Source organism: Pezoporus flaviventris, unplaced genomic scaffold (assembly GCF_033815535.1).
Source record: "Pezoporus flaviventris isolate CSIRO_AGI_PZ_B2104156 unplaced genomic scaffold, CSIRO_AGI_Pfla_v1 ptg000551l, whole genome shotgun sequence".
NCBI lineage: Eukaryota > Metazoa > Chordata > Aves > Psittaciformes > Psittacidae > Pezoporus > Pezoporus flaviventris.
The window spans coordinates 186,717-198,806 of NW_026893098.1; positions in this window are offsets into that span (position 1 = coordinate 186,717).

Sequence of the window (12,090 nt, forward strand, 5' to 3'; positions counted from 1 at the left end):
GCCTGTGGGGATGGGCCAAGGGGGAACGATTTTAACGTGACAGAGAGGGGAGATTGAGATGAGATCTTAGAAGTTGTTCCCTGTGAGGGTGGTGGGACAGTGGCACAGGGTGCCCAGAGAAGCTGTGGCTGCCCCATGGCTGGCAGTGTTCAAGACAGAGCTGAAAATGCCCTGACTCTTTCCTTGGTACATGATTGAGTTGCTTTGGAGATAAATCTGACTTTACAGCTCTAACACCAAAAGGAACTTTTCACCTTCACGTGCAGCAGACACACAGATCTCTTCTGTGTCGTGCACTTGAAAGTTACTGAAGAAACTATGGGTGGGAAAGGAAAGAGCACAGGACTCCAAACAGTAGTGCTGAACTCCAGTTATAAACTGAGGGAAAAGTGTATCCCATAGAAGAATGTGGACAAGGTAGTTTTGGGCTGTTTTGGGGCTCTGTCCCTGTATCCCCCAGGAGAAACAGGACAAGGTGATTTTGGGGTGGTTTTGGCCTGTTTTGGTGGTTGTTTTGGGAGTTTTGGCCTGCTTTTGGCTTCCTTTTGTCCTGTTTGGGGGCTGTTTTGGGGCTCTGACCCTGTATCGTATAGGAGCAGGACAAGCTTTTTTTGGGGTGGTTTTGGGTTGTTTTGGGAGTGGTTTTGGGTGTTTTGGTGTGTTTTTTTCCTTCTTTTGGCCTGTTTTCAGTCTGTTTTGGGGCTCTGACCCTGTATCCCATAGGAGAACCAGGAAAAAGTGGTTTGGGGTTGTGTGGGGGTTTGCTTTGGAAGTTTTGGGTTGTTTTTTGCCTGGTTTTGGCCTATTCTGGGGGTGTTTTCGTTTTGTTTTGGGGCTCTGACCATGTGTCCCATAAGAGAAGCAGGACAAGTTTTTTTTGGGGGTGGTTTTGGGTTGTTTTGGGGCTGTTTTGGATGTTTTGGATTGGTTTTGGCCTGGTTTGGGGCTGTTTTGGGGTCTGACCCTGTATCCCACAGGAGAAGCAGGACAAGGTGTGTTTTTGGTGGTTTTAGGGTCGTTTGGTGGTGTTTTGTGGCTGATTTTCTCTTTTTGTCCTGTTTTGGGTCTGTTTTGAGGCTCTGACCCTGTATCCCATAGGAGAAGCAGGACAAGGTGGTTTTGGGGGAAGCTTGGGCTGGTTTAGGGGTGGTTTTGGGTGTTTTGGTGTGTTCTTTTCGTCTTTTTAGCCCGTTTTGTGTCTGTTTTGGGGCTCTGAGCCTGTATCCCACAGGAGAAGCAGGACAAGGTGGTTTTCGGGTGTTTTGGGTTGTTTTTTTCCTGTTTTGGGACTCTGACCTGTGTCCCATAGGAGAAGCAGGACAAGGTGATTTTGGGGTGGTTTTGGCCTGTTTTGGGGGTTGTTTTGGGTGTTTTGGCCTGATTTTGGCTTGGTTTTGTCCTGTTTTGGGGCTCTGACCCTGTATGCCATAGGAGAAGCAGGACAAGGGTTTTTTGGGGTGGTTTTGGGTTGTTTTGGGGCTGTTTTGGATGTTTTGGGTTGGTTTTGGCCTGGTTTGGGGCTGTTTTGGGGTCTGACCCTGTATCCCAGAGGAGAAGCCTCCCAAGTTGTTTTGGGGGTGTTTTGTGGCTGATTTTGCTGTTTTTGTCCTGTTTTGGGTCTGTTTTGAGGCTCTGACCCTGTATCCCATAGGAGAAGCAGGACAAGGTGGTTTTGGGGTGTTTTGGGGCTCTTTTGGGGGTTTATGACCGTTTTTATGCTGTTTTGGGGCTGTTTGGAAGCTCTGACCCTGTATCCCATAGGAGAAGCAGGACAAGGTGGTTTTGGGCTGGGTTTATGGGTGTTTTGGGTTGGTTTTGGCCTGTTTTGGGTCTGTTTTGGGGCTCTGACCCTGTATCCCATAGGAGAAGGAGGACAAGGTGGTTCGGGGTTGTTTGGGGGTTTGCTTTGGGTGTTTTGGCCTTGGTTTTGCCTCTTTTTGGCCTGTTTTGGGGCTATTTTGGGTCTGTTTTGGGGCTCTGACCCTGTGTACCTTAAGAGAAGGAGCACCAGGTGGTTTCAGGGTGGTTTGGCATGGTTTGGGGTTTGCTTTTGGTGTTTTGGTCTGTTTTTTGCCTGGTTTTGGTCTGTTTTGGGGCTATTTTGGGCCTCTTACCCTGTATCCCATAGGAGAAGCAGGACAAGGTGGTTTTCGGGTGTTTTGGGTTGTTTTTGTCCTGTTTTAGGGCTGCTTTGTGGCTCTGACTCCGTGTCCCAGAGGAGAAGCAGGACAAGGTTGCCTTGGGGTGGTTTTTGGGGTGTTTTGGGTCTGTTTTGGGGCTCTGAGCCTGTATCCCACAGGAGAAGCAGTTCCAGGTGGTTTTGGGTTGGTTTTTTCCTGTTTTGGGACTCTGACCTGTGTCCCATAGGAGAAGCAGGACAAGGTGATTTTGGGGTGGTTTTGGCCTGTTTTGGGGGTTGTTTTGGGTGTTTTGGCCTGCTTTTGGCTTGGTTTTGCCCTGTTTTGGGGCTCTGACCCTGTATCCCATAGGAGAAGTAGGACAAGTGTGTTTTGGGGTGGTTTTGGGTTGTTTTGGGGCTGTTTTGGATGTTTTGGGTTGGTTTTGGCCTGTTTTGGGGCTGTTCTGGGGTCTGACCCTGTATCCCAGAGGAGAAGCCTCCCAAGTTGTTTTGGGGGTGTTTTGTGGCTGATTTTGCTGGTTTTGTCCTGTTTTGGGTCTGTTTTGAGGCTCTGACCCTGTATCCCATAGGAGAAGCAGGACAAGGTGGTTTTGGGGTGGTTTTGGCCTGTTTTTGTCCTGTTTTGGGGCTCTGACCCTTTATCTCCTAGAAGAAGCAGGACAAGGTGGTTTTGGGGTGTTTTGGGGCTCTTTTGGGGGTTTATGACCGTTTTTATGCTGTTTTGGGGCTGTTTGGAAGCTCTGACCCTGTATCCCATAGGAGAAGCAGGACAAGGTGGTTTTGGGCTGGGTTTATGGGTGTTTTGGGTTGGTTTTGGCCTGTTTTGGGTCTGTTTTGGATGTTTTGGGTTGGTTTTGGCCTGGTTTGGGGCTGTTTTGGGGTCTGACCCTGTATCCCAGAGGAGAAGCCTCCCAAGTTGGTTTGGGGGTGGTTTGGGGGTGTTTTGTGGCTGATTTTGCTGTTTTTGTCCTTTTTTGGGTCTGTTTTGAGGCTCTGACCCTGTATCCCATAGGAGAAGCAAGACAAGGTGGTTTTGGGGTTGGCTTGGGCGGGTTTAGGGGTGTTTTGGTGTGTTTTTTTCCTCTTTTTGGCCTGTTCTGTGTCTGTTTTGGGGCTCTGAGCCTGTATCCCACAGGAGAAGCAGGACAAGGTGGTTTTTTTGTGGGTTTAGAGTGGTTTGGGGTTGTTTTGGGGGTGGTTTAGAATAGTTTTTGGTTGTTTTTATCCTCTTTTGAGCCTGTTTTGGGGTTCTGAACTTGTGTCCCACAGGAGAAACAGGACAAGGTGGTTTTGGGGTTGTTTTGGCCTGTTTTGTGGGTTGTTTTGGGTGTTTTGGCCTGCTTTTGGCTTGGTTTTGCCCTGTTTTGGGGCTCTGACCCTGTATCCCATAGGAGAAGCAGGACAAGGGTTTTTGGGGGTGGTTTTGGGTTGTTTTGGGGCTGTTTTGGATGTTTTGGGTTGGTTTTGGCCTGTTTTGGGGCTGTTTTGGGGTCTGACCCTGTATCCCAGAGGAGAAGCCTCCCAAGTTGGTTTGGGGGTGGTTTGTGGCTGATTTTGCTGTTTTTCTCCTGTTTTGCGTCTGTTTTGAGGCTCTGACCCTGTATCCCATAGGAGAAGCAGGACAAGGTGGTTTTGGGGTGTTTTGGGGCTCTTTTTGGGGTTTATGACCGTTTTTATGCTGTTTTGGGGCTGTTTGGAAGCTCTGACCCTGTATCCCATAGGAGAAGCAGGACAAGGTGGTTTTGGGCTGGGTTTATGGGTGTTTTGGGTTGGTTTTGGCCTGTTTTGGGTCTGTTTTGGGGCTCTGACCCTGTATCCCATAGGAGAAGGAGGACAAGGTGGTTCGGGGTTGTTTGGGGGTTTGCTTTGGGTGTTTTGGCCTTGTTTTTGCCTCTTTTTGGCCTGTTTTGGGGCTATTTTGGGTCTGTTTTGGGGCTCTGACCCTGTGTACCTTAAGAGAAGGAGCACCAGGTGGTTTCGGGGTGGTTTGGCATGGTTTGGGGTTTGCTTTTGGTGTTTTGGTCTGTTTTTTGCCTGGTTTTGGTCTGTTTTGGGGCTATTTTGAGCCTCTTACCCTGTATCCCATAGGAGAAGCAGGACAAGGTGGTTTTCGGGTGTTTTGGGTTGTTTTTGTCCTGTTTTAGGGCTGCTTTGTGGCTCTGACTCCGTGTCCCAGAGGAGAAGCAGGACAAGGTTGCCTTGGGGTGGTTTTTGGGGTGTTTTGGGTCTGTTTTGGGGCTCTGAGCCTGTATCCCACAGGAGAAGCAGTTCAAGGTGGTTTTGGGTTGGTTTTTTCCTGTTTTGGGACTCTGACCTGTGTCCCATAGGAGAAGCAGGACAAGGTGATTTTGGGGTGGTTTTGGCCTGTTTTGGGGGTTGTTTTGGGTGTTTTGGCCTGCTTTGGGCTTGGTTTTGCCCTGTTTTGGGGCTCTGACCCTGTATCCCATAGGAGAAGCAGGACAAGGGTGTTTTGGGGTGGTGTTGGGTTGTTTTGGGGCTGTTTTGGATGTTTTGGGTTGGTTTTGGCCTGGTTTGGGGCTGTTTTGGGGTCTGACCCTGTATCCCAGAGGAGAAGCCTCCCAAGTTGGTTTGGGGGTTTTGTGGGGGTGTTTTGTGGCTGATTTTGCTGTTTTTGTCCTGTTTTGGGTCTGTTTTGAGGCTCTGACCCTGTATCCCATAGGAGAAGCAGGACAAGGTGGTTTTGGGGTTGGCTTGGGCTGGTTTAGGGGTGTTTTGGGGTGTTTTGGTGTGTTTTTTTCCTCTTTTTGGCCTGTTTTGTGTCTGTTTTGGGGCTCTGACCCTGTATCCCATAGGAGAAGCAGGACAAGGTTTTTTTGGGGTGGTTTTGGGTTGTTTTGGGGCTGTTTTGGATGTTTTGGGGTGGTTTTGGCCTGGTTTGGGGCTGTTTTGGGGTCTGACCCTGTATCCCAGAGGAGAAGCCTCCCAAGTTGGTTTGGGGGTGGTTTGTGGCTGATTTTGCTGTTTTTCTCCTGTTTTGGGTCTGTTTTGAGGCTCTGACTCTGTATCCCATAGGAGAAGCAGGACAAGGTGGTTTTGGGGTTGGCTTGGGCTGGTTTAGGGGTGTTTTGGGGTGTTTTGGTGTGTTTTTTTCCTCTTTTTGGCCTGTTTTGTGTCTGTTTTGGGGCTCTGAGCCTGTATCCCACAGGAGAAGCAGGACAAGGTGGGTTTTTTGGGGTGGTTTAGAGTGGTTTGGGGTTGTTTTGGGGGTGGTTTTGAATAGTTTTTGGTTGTTTTTATCCTCTTTTGAGCCTGTTTTGGGGTTCTGAACTTGTGTCCCACAGGAGAAACAGGACAAGGTGGTTTTGGGGTGGTTTTGTCCAGTTTTGGGGCTCTGACCTGTGTCCCATAGGAGAAGCAGGACAAGGTGATTTTGGGGTGGTTTTGGCCTGTTTTGGGGGTTGTTTTGGGTGTTTTGACCTGCTTTGGGCTTGGTTTTGCCCTGTTTTGGGGCTCTGACCCTGTATCCCATAGGAGTAACAGGATAAGGTGGTTTTCGGGTGTTTTGGGTTGGTTTTGTCCTGTTTTGGGGCTCCGACCCTGTATCCCATAGGAGAAGCAGGACAAGGGTTTTTTGGGGTGGTTTTGGCGTGTTTTGTGGCTGTTTTGGATGTTTTGGGTTGGTTTTGTCCTGTTTTGGGTCTGTTTTGGGGCTCTGACCCTGTATCCCATAGGAGAAGCAGGACAAGGTGGCTTTGGAGTGTTTTTGGAGTGTTTTGGGGCTGTTCTGGGGCTCTGACCCTGTATCAAACAGAAGAAGTAGAACAAGGTTGTTTTGGGGTAATTTTTACCTGTTTTTGGGGTGTTTCCGGGCTGTTTTGGGGTTATGACCCTGTATCTTATAGGAGAAGCAGGAAAAGGGTGTTTTGGGGTGTTTGGGGCATTTTTTGTGGCTGGTTTTGGGTGTTTTGGTTTTTGTCCTGTTTAGGACTCTGACCCTGTATCCCACAATATAAGCAGGACAAGGTGGTTTTGGGGTGATTTTGCGTGATTTGGTCATGGTTTTGGATGTTTTGGCGTGCTTATGTCCTGTTTTGGGTCTGGTTTGGGGCTCTGATGCTGTATCCCATAGGAGAAGCAAGACAAGGTGGTTTTCGGGTGTTCCTGGTTTTCTTGGGGGTGGTTTTGTCCTGTTTTTGTCCTGTTTTGGGGCTATTTTGGAGCTGTGATGCTGTATCCCTAGGAGAAGCAATACCGGGTCGTTCTGGTGTGGTTTCGGGGTGTTTTTGTCCTGTTTTGTCACTGTTTTGGGGCTGGTTTTGATCTCTGACCTGTGTCCATAGGAGAAGCAGGACAAGGTGGTTTTCGGGGTGGTTTTGGCCTGTTTTGAGTGTTCTTTTGGTTGTTTTGGCTTGGTTTTGGCCTGTTTTTTTCTTGTTTTGGGTCTTTTTCGGGGCTCTGACCCTGTATCTCATAGGAGAAGCAGGACAAAATTGTTTTGGCATGTTTTTGGGGTGTTTTGGATGTGTTTTGGGGTGGTTTTGTCCTGTTTAGGGGTTGGTTTGGGGCTCTGACCTTGCATCCCACAGGAGAAGCAGGACAAGGTGGTTTGGGGGTGTTTTTGGCCTGTTTTTGTTCTGTTTTGGTTCTCTGACCCTGTATCCCAAAAGAGAAGCCAGACAAGATGGTTTTGGGCCAGTTTTTGGGCTGGTTTTTGGGCTGTTTTTTCATGTTTTTTGTCTCTGACCCTGTATCCCCTAGGAGAAGCAGGACAGGGTGGTTTTGGGGTCGTTTGGTTGTGCTTTGTGTGTTGTTTGGGGGTGGTTTTGTCCTATTTTTGGGCTGTTTTGGGGCTGGTTTTGGTCTCTGACCTGTGTCCCATAGAAGGAGGACAAGGTGATTTTTGGGGTGGTTTTGGCCTGTTTTGGGGGTTGTTTTGGTGGTTGTGGCCTGGTTTGAGCCAGTTTTTGTCTTGTTTTGGGGCTCTGACCCCAAATGCCATAGGAGAAGCTGGAGAAGTTGGTTTTTGGGTGGTTTTGTTTTTTTCATGGCTGTTTTGGGTTGGTTTTTCGTTGTTTTTTGCCTGTTTTGGGGCTCCTACCCTGTATCCCGTAGAAGAAGTAGGCCAAGGTGGTTTTTGCCTCTTTTTGGGGGTGTTTTGGGGCTGTTTTGTGTCTGGTTTGGGGCTCTGACCCTGTATCCCACAGGAGAAGCAGGACAAGGTGGTTTTGGGGTGGTTTGGTTGTGCTTTGTGAGTGTTTTGGGGTGTTTTTGCCCTGTTTTTGTCCTGTTTTGAGGCTGGTTTGGGGCTCTGACCCTGTGTCCCTTAGGAGAAGCAGGGCAAGGTGGTTTTGGGGTGGTTTGGGGGTGTTTTGGAGTGTTTTTGGGTGTTTTGGGGTGTTTTTGTCCTGTTCTGGCTCTCTTTTGGGGCTCCTACCAAGTATCCCACAGGAGAAGCAGGACAAGGTGGTTTTTGGGGTGTTTTTTGGGGTGTTTTGCATTGTTTTTGTCCTGTTTTGGGGCTCTGACCCCGTATCCCATAGGAGAAGCAGGACAAGGTGGTTTTGGTGTGGTTTGGGGTCTTATTGTTCTGTTTTGGGGCTATTTTGGGGCTCTGACTCTGTACTGCATAGGAGAGGCAGGACAAGGTGGTTTTGGGGGTGGATTTGGGGTATTTTTTTGCCTCTTTTGTGGCTAGTGTGGGGCTCTGCCCCTGTACCCCAGAGGAGAAGCAGGACAAGGTAATTTTGGGCTGTTTTTTGGGGTGTTTTGGGGCTGTTTTTGTTCTGTTTTGGGGCTCTGACCCTGTATCCCCTAGGAGAAGCAGGATAGGGTGGTTTTGGGGTCGTTCTGGGGTGATTTTGGGGTGTTTTTGTCCTGTTTTTGGGCTGTCTGGGCTCCGCTGTTGGCAGTGGGGACACATGCCATGCCAGACCTTGATGTGAAGGATGGCCTCCCCTGTTACCAGAGAGTCATACAGCAGAAAAAAGGGGCAGGCCCAGCAGCCTGTAGTTGTCATATATTGGAGATATGATCTAGGGCAAATCCCCTGCTCAAGTAGGGTCATCCAAACCATATATAAAACAAAAAGGGGCAGATGTGGAGGCAGTGTTCTCTCAGGAGAATGGATAATTGGTACATAAATTCTGAATAATCCTGAAAGATGCAGCAAGGCCGTGAGAGGCCCGAGGAAGCCTGAACAAGCAAGATAAGAAGAAGCTGGAATTCACTGAGGTAATGAGAACTGTGGACTGTTGGCAAGTTTTCGAGGTCAAGTTCTCACACCTGTGCTTAACCAATTCTATGTTAGTTACAAAGGGTCTTTGAGACATGTATCCAATCATAATATGCCAAATCAAGACATGTCTCCAATCATAATATGCCAAATCACTGTAAGTGCATGTAAGAAACAGTATTTAAGGGGTTAAGGCTTTGTAATAAACGGCTTTTGTCTGATCATATTGATCTCTGACTGAGTCCATACATTTTCTGCGGCAGTGCGGTTGATTGAAGGGAGGGGTTGGCTGAAGGATGGGGTTGGCTGAAGGATGGGGTTGGTTGAAGGATGGGGTTGGTTGAAGGATGGGGTTGATTGAAAAACGGGGTTGACTGAAAGATGGGGTTGATTGAAGATTGGGGTAGATTGAAGAATAGGGTTGCTTGTAGAATGGGGATTATTGAAGGATGGGGTTGATTGAAGGGTGGGGTTGACTGAAGGGTGAGTTTGATTGAAGAACTGGATCGATTTAAGAATTAGATTGATTAGAAGTTGGGGTAGATTGAAGAATGAGATTAATGGAAGGATAGGATTGATTGAAAGATGGGGTTGATTGAAGCGTAGGTTTGATTGAAGAATTGGATCGATTTAAGAATTAGATTGATTGAAAGTTGGGTTGATTGAAGTTTGAGTTTGATTGAAGTTTGTAGTTGATTGAAGGATGGGGTTGATTGAAGGATGGGGTTTATTGAAGAATGGGGTTCACTGACGAATGGGTTTGACTGAAGGGTTTGTTTGACTGAAGAATGGGGTTGATTGAAGAATGGGGTTGATTGAAGGATGGGGCTGATTGAAGGATGGTGTTGATTGAAGTATGGGGATGATTGAAGAATGTAATTGAGTGAATGATGGTGTTGATTGAAGGATATAAGGAAGCTCAGCTTTGGGCCAAGGCAGGGGAGCAGGCCTGCTGTCCTGTCGCTGGTCACTCCACTAAGGTGGTCGTGTGTTCTCAGAAGCCCCAACAGAAGGTGGGGATGCTCAAAGGCTGGTAGTTGCGAAGCAGAGGAGGAGAGGTGGGCAGGCTGCCTTACCTTGCCTGGGCGGCAGGCTGCTGGCCCCAGCTTCGCTGCTTTGTCTCCTCCAAGGCTGCTTTTGGTTCCATCCTGTACATGGTAGGTCCTTTTCCGTAGACGTCCAGTTCCACCTTGGGGAAAGCAGCAGGACCTGGTGTCTGTAAGAGAGGCAGGGAGGTTGCTGGGTACACAAGTGTTCTGCTGACAGGCAGGGTACTCAACGATCACACACTCGCTGTACAACATGCACAGTGGATTAAACAAGCACACTAAAGCAAACAAGCACAGTAAAGCGAACTGGGTAGATATTTCTATACAGTAAGTAAGTACAATAAAACAAATTGTGTACATGTATATAAGTAAAGTACAGATGACTATTAGCAGTGCATCGAATCAATACTGCATAGGGAGACCAGAGACTTAGAAGAAAGACATCACCAGCCATCATCAAACCATCCTCCAGGCCCACACTTCAGCTGGGAAGCCCCATTGCAGCCATTGCCGGGAGACTCAGGTAATCAGGAAAGTTCCTACGAGCTCCATCCACACATAGGTGAGGCCTCGGAGTCAGCTACAAGAGGCTCCTGCTTTTGTACCCTTAGAAACACAAGGGGCTTTATGCCAGCTCTGCCACTCTTTACTCGTGGGCCCGTGCAGTTCCTCATCATCTCAGTGTTGGTCACACTGACAGCATTGGCCAGGTGGCCCAGCGTGCCCAAGCAGGAAGCTCACGGAACAGCTGCACCCTCATGGTTTCCTGCCTCTTTCCGACAAACAGTCACCATGAACATACACACACGGACTCTGCCAAATACACTGTGAAAAACCCACACTGGGTTGTCTCTCAGTCAGGAGAGGGAATCAACTCTCAGCGAGGTTCCCATCCGTTACAGTCACAGCCAAATCCAAGCACAGGCGCGGTATGCACATAGAGATGGAGACGAAAATGGAGATAAGAAAAATAATGTAAAAGAATATTTTATTTTCACAAAATAATGAAAAACAACCAAAATTGTCTTCCTGATACAGACACTCAAGTTTTCTACTGCAATTGAAAACAATCTGAACAAAACAAAACTCTCTTGGAGCCAAGACTACCCATTTTCTAAGAGCCTTCTCAGCTTTCTCAGTGGCACACACAGTCCTGACTTCCACAGGAGGAACTCAAAGGTACGCTTCTGTTGAGCTGGACATTTGTGATGGAGGTTCTGTGGGAGTATGGGCCCTGAATACCCCATGAGGGAGGCCATCTCTGCTTTTATAACAGGGACACAGGGCTATGACTTCAGTTTTCCAGAGAAAAAGAATGTTGTGCTTTGATTTGATTAACCCTGCTGTGATTGATGCAAGAAGCCTCAGTGCCTGTATTTCAGGCAGCCTGCTTGCACAAGTCACACAGTGTTTATGGTGAAGATTTCACGTGCCACACGCCTGACAAATTACTTTGCCCTTTTAAGTAGAGAAAGAATGCATTTCACATGGTATCTGCAAACTGTGAACAGCACTAATAAGAAGAGGACTTGATCTTACGAAGTGCTGTGCTTATTCAGCCCTGCAGATAGAAGACATCCTTCAAGTCTGTGCTGTGGGCTTCAGGTTTTAGTTAGGCCTGGATCTTGGTGACAGTTCATTTTAAGCTATGGTACAGTTCCCTCAGCAGATCCAGCATCAATACCTCCAGATGTTTGTACAGACTAGTGCCAGTTTGCTTAGCCACTGCACTCACACAAAGCAGCAAGTCCACTGTCTGCAAGGAAAATGATTCATATCCCCATGAGGGTGCCCGAGCACAGTCACTGTATCTCACAAGCCAGATTCCACCAGAGATGAGAATCATGAGCCTGCTCCTTGGGTAAGGAGCATTCTGGAGGGTAGATTTTGTCTAGTTAAGCCCACCAGCCCATCTGTGCCAAGGACTTACAATGAACTGAGGGAAGCAGAGTAATGAGGACGTATTTAATGAAATGCTCAGTACTACTAAGGCCATAAATGATAGAATCACAGAATACCTCCCTACTGAACACAAGTGCACGTGTCCTGTCTTTCACACAACTGCCTCCTGTGCTCTTCAAGATGCCTTCCTCAGCTTACATGGTTTACCTTTAATGCTTATTTCTATTCAAGGTGGTTTGAATCCTATTAACCCTTAAAGCTCTCACAATGCAATCAGAGAAACCCAAGCTGGATCAAACTTTTTACAGAAGTCACCTGTTAGAAACATGCATGCCAGGAGGTAAATTGCTCTTTTGTTAGATTTCTTCTCCATTACCTTTATGCAGATGTTGCTTTGGGGCTGCACCTGTGGAGCTATTGGTGACTCCCATCCAATGCAAGTGGGTGTAGTCACTGGCAGCAGATGTCTGCATTCAAGACATGGTGCCATCTGAAGAACAAGCCACATCACATCATGTCATGAAGGCTATCAAGAGGTTTTCAGTATTTTCCTGGTTAGAGTCTGCAGCAGCAAAGTCACTAGAAACACTGAAGCTGACAGCCACAGCTGCTGGGACGGATCCTTACAGATCAAAGGCTACTGAGAAAATAGGAAGACAACTGGAAAGAGTGACTTTACTGACAACTAAAACTAGGCCAGAAAGGTACTAAGTTAGTTCTCAGTAAAATTAAAAAGCCAGAGAGAAGATAGAGGCATTGCTGTAAAAACTTGGTGCTCTTACATATATGCCCACACCTGCCACCAT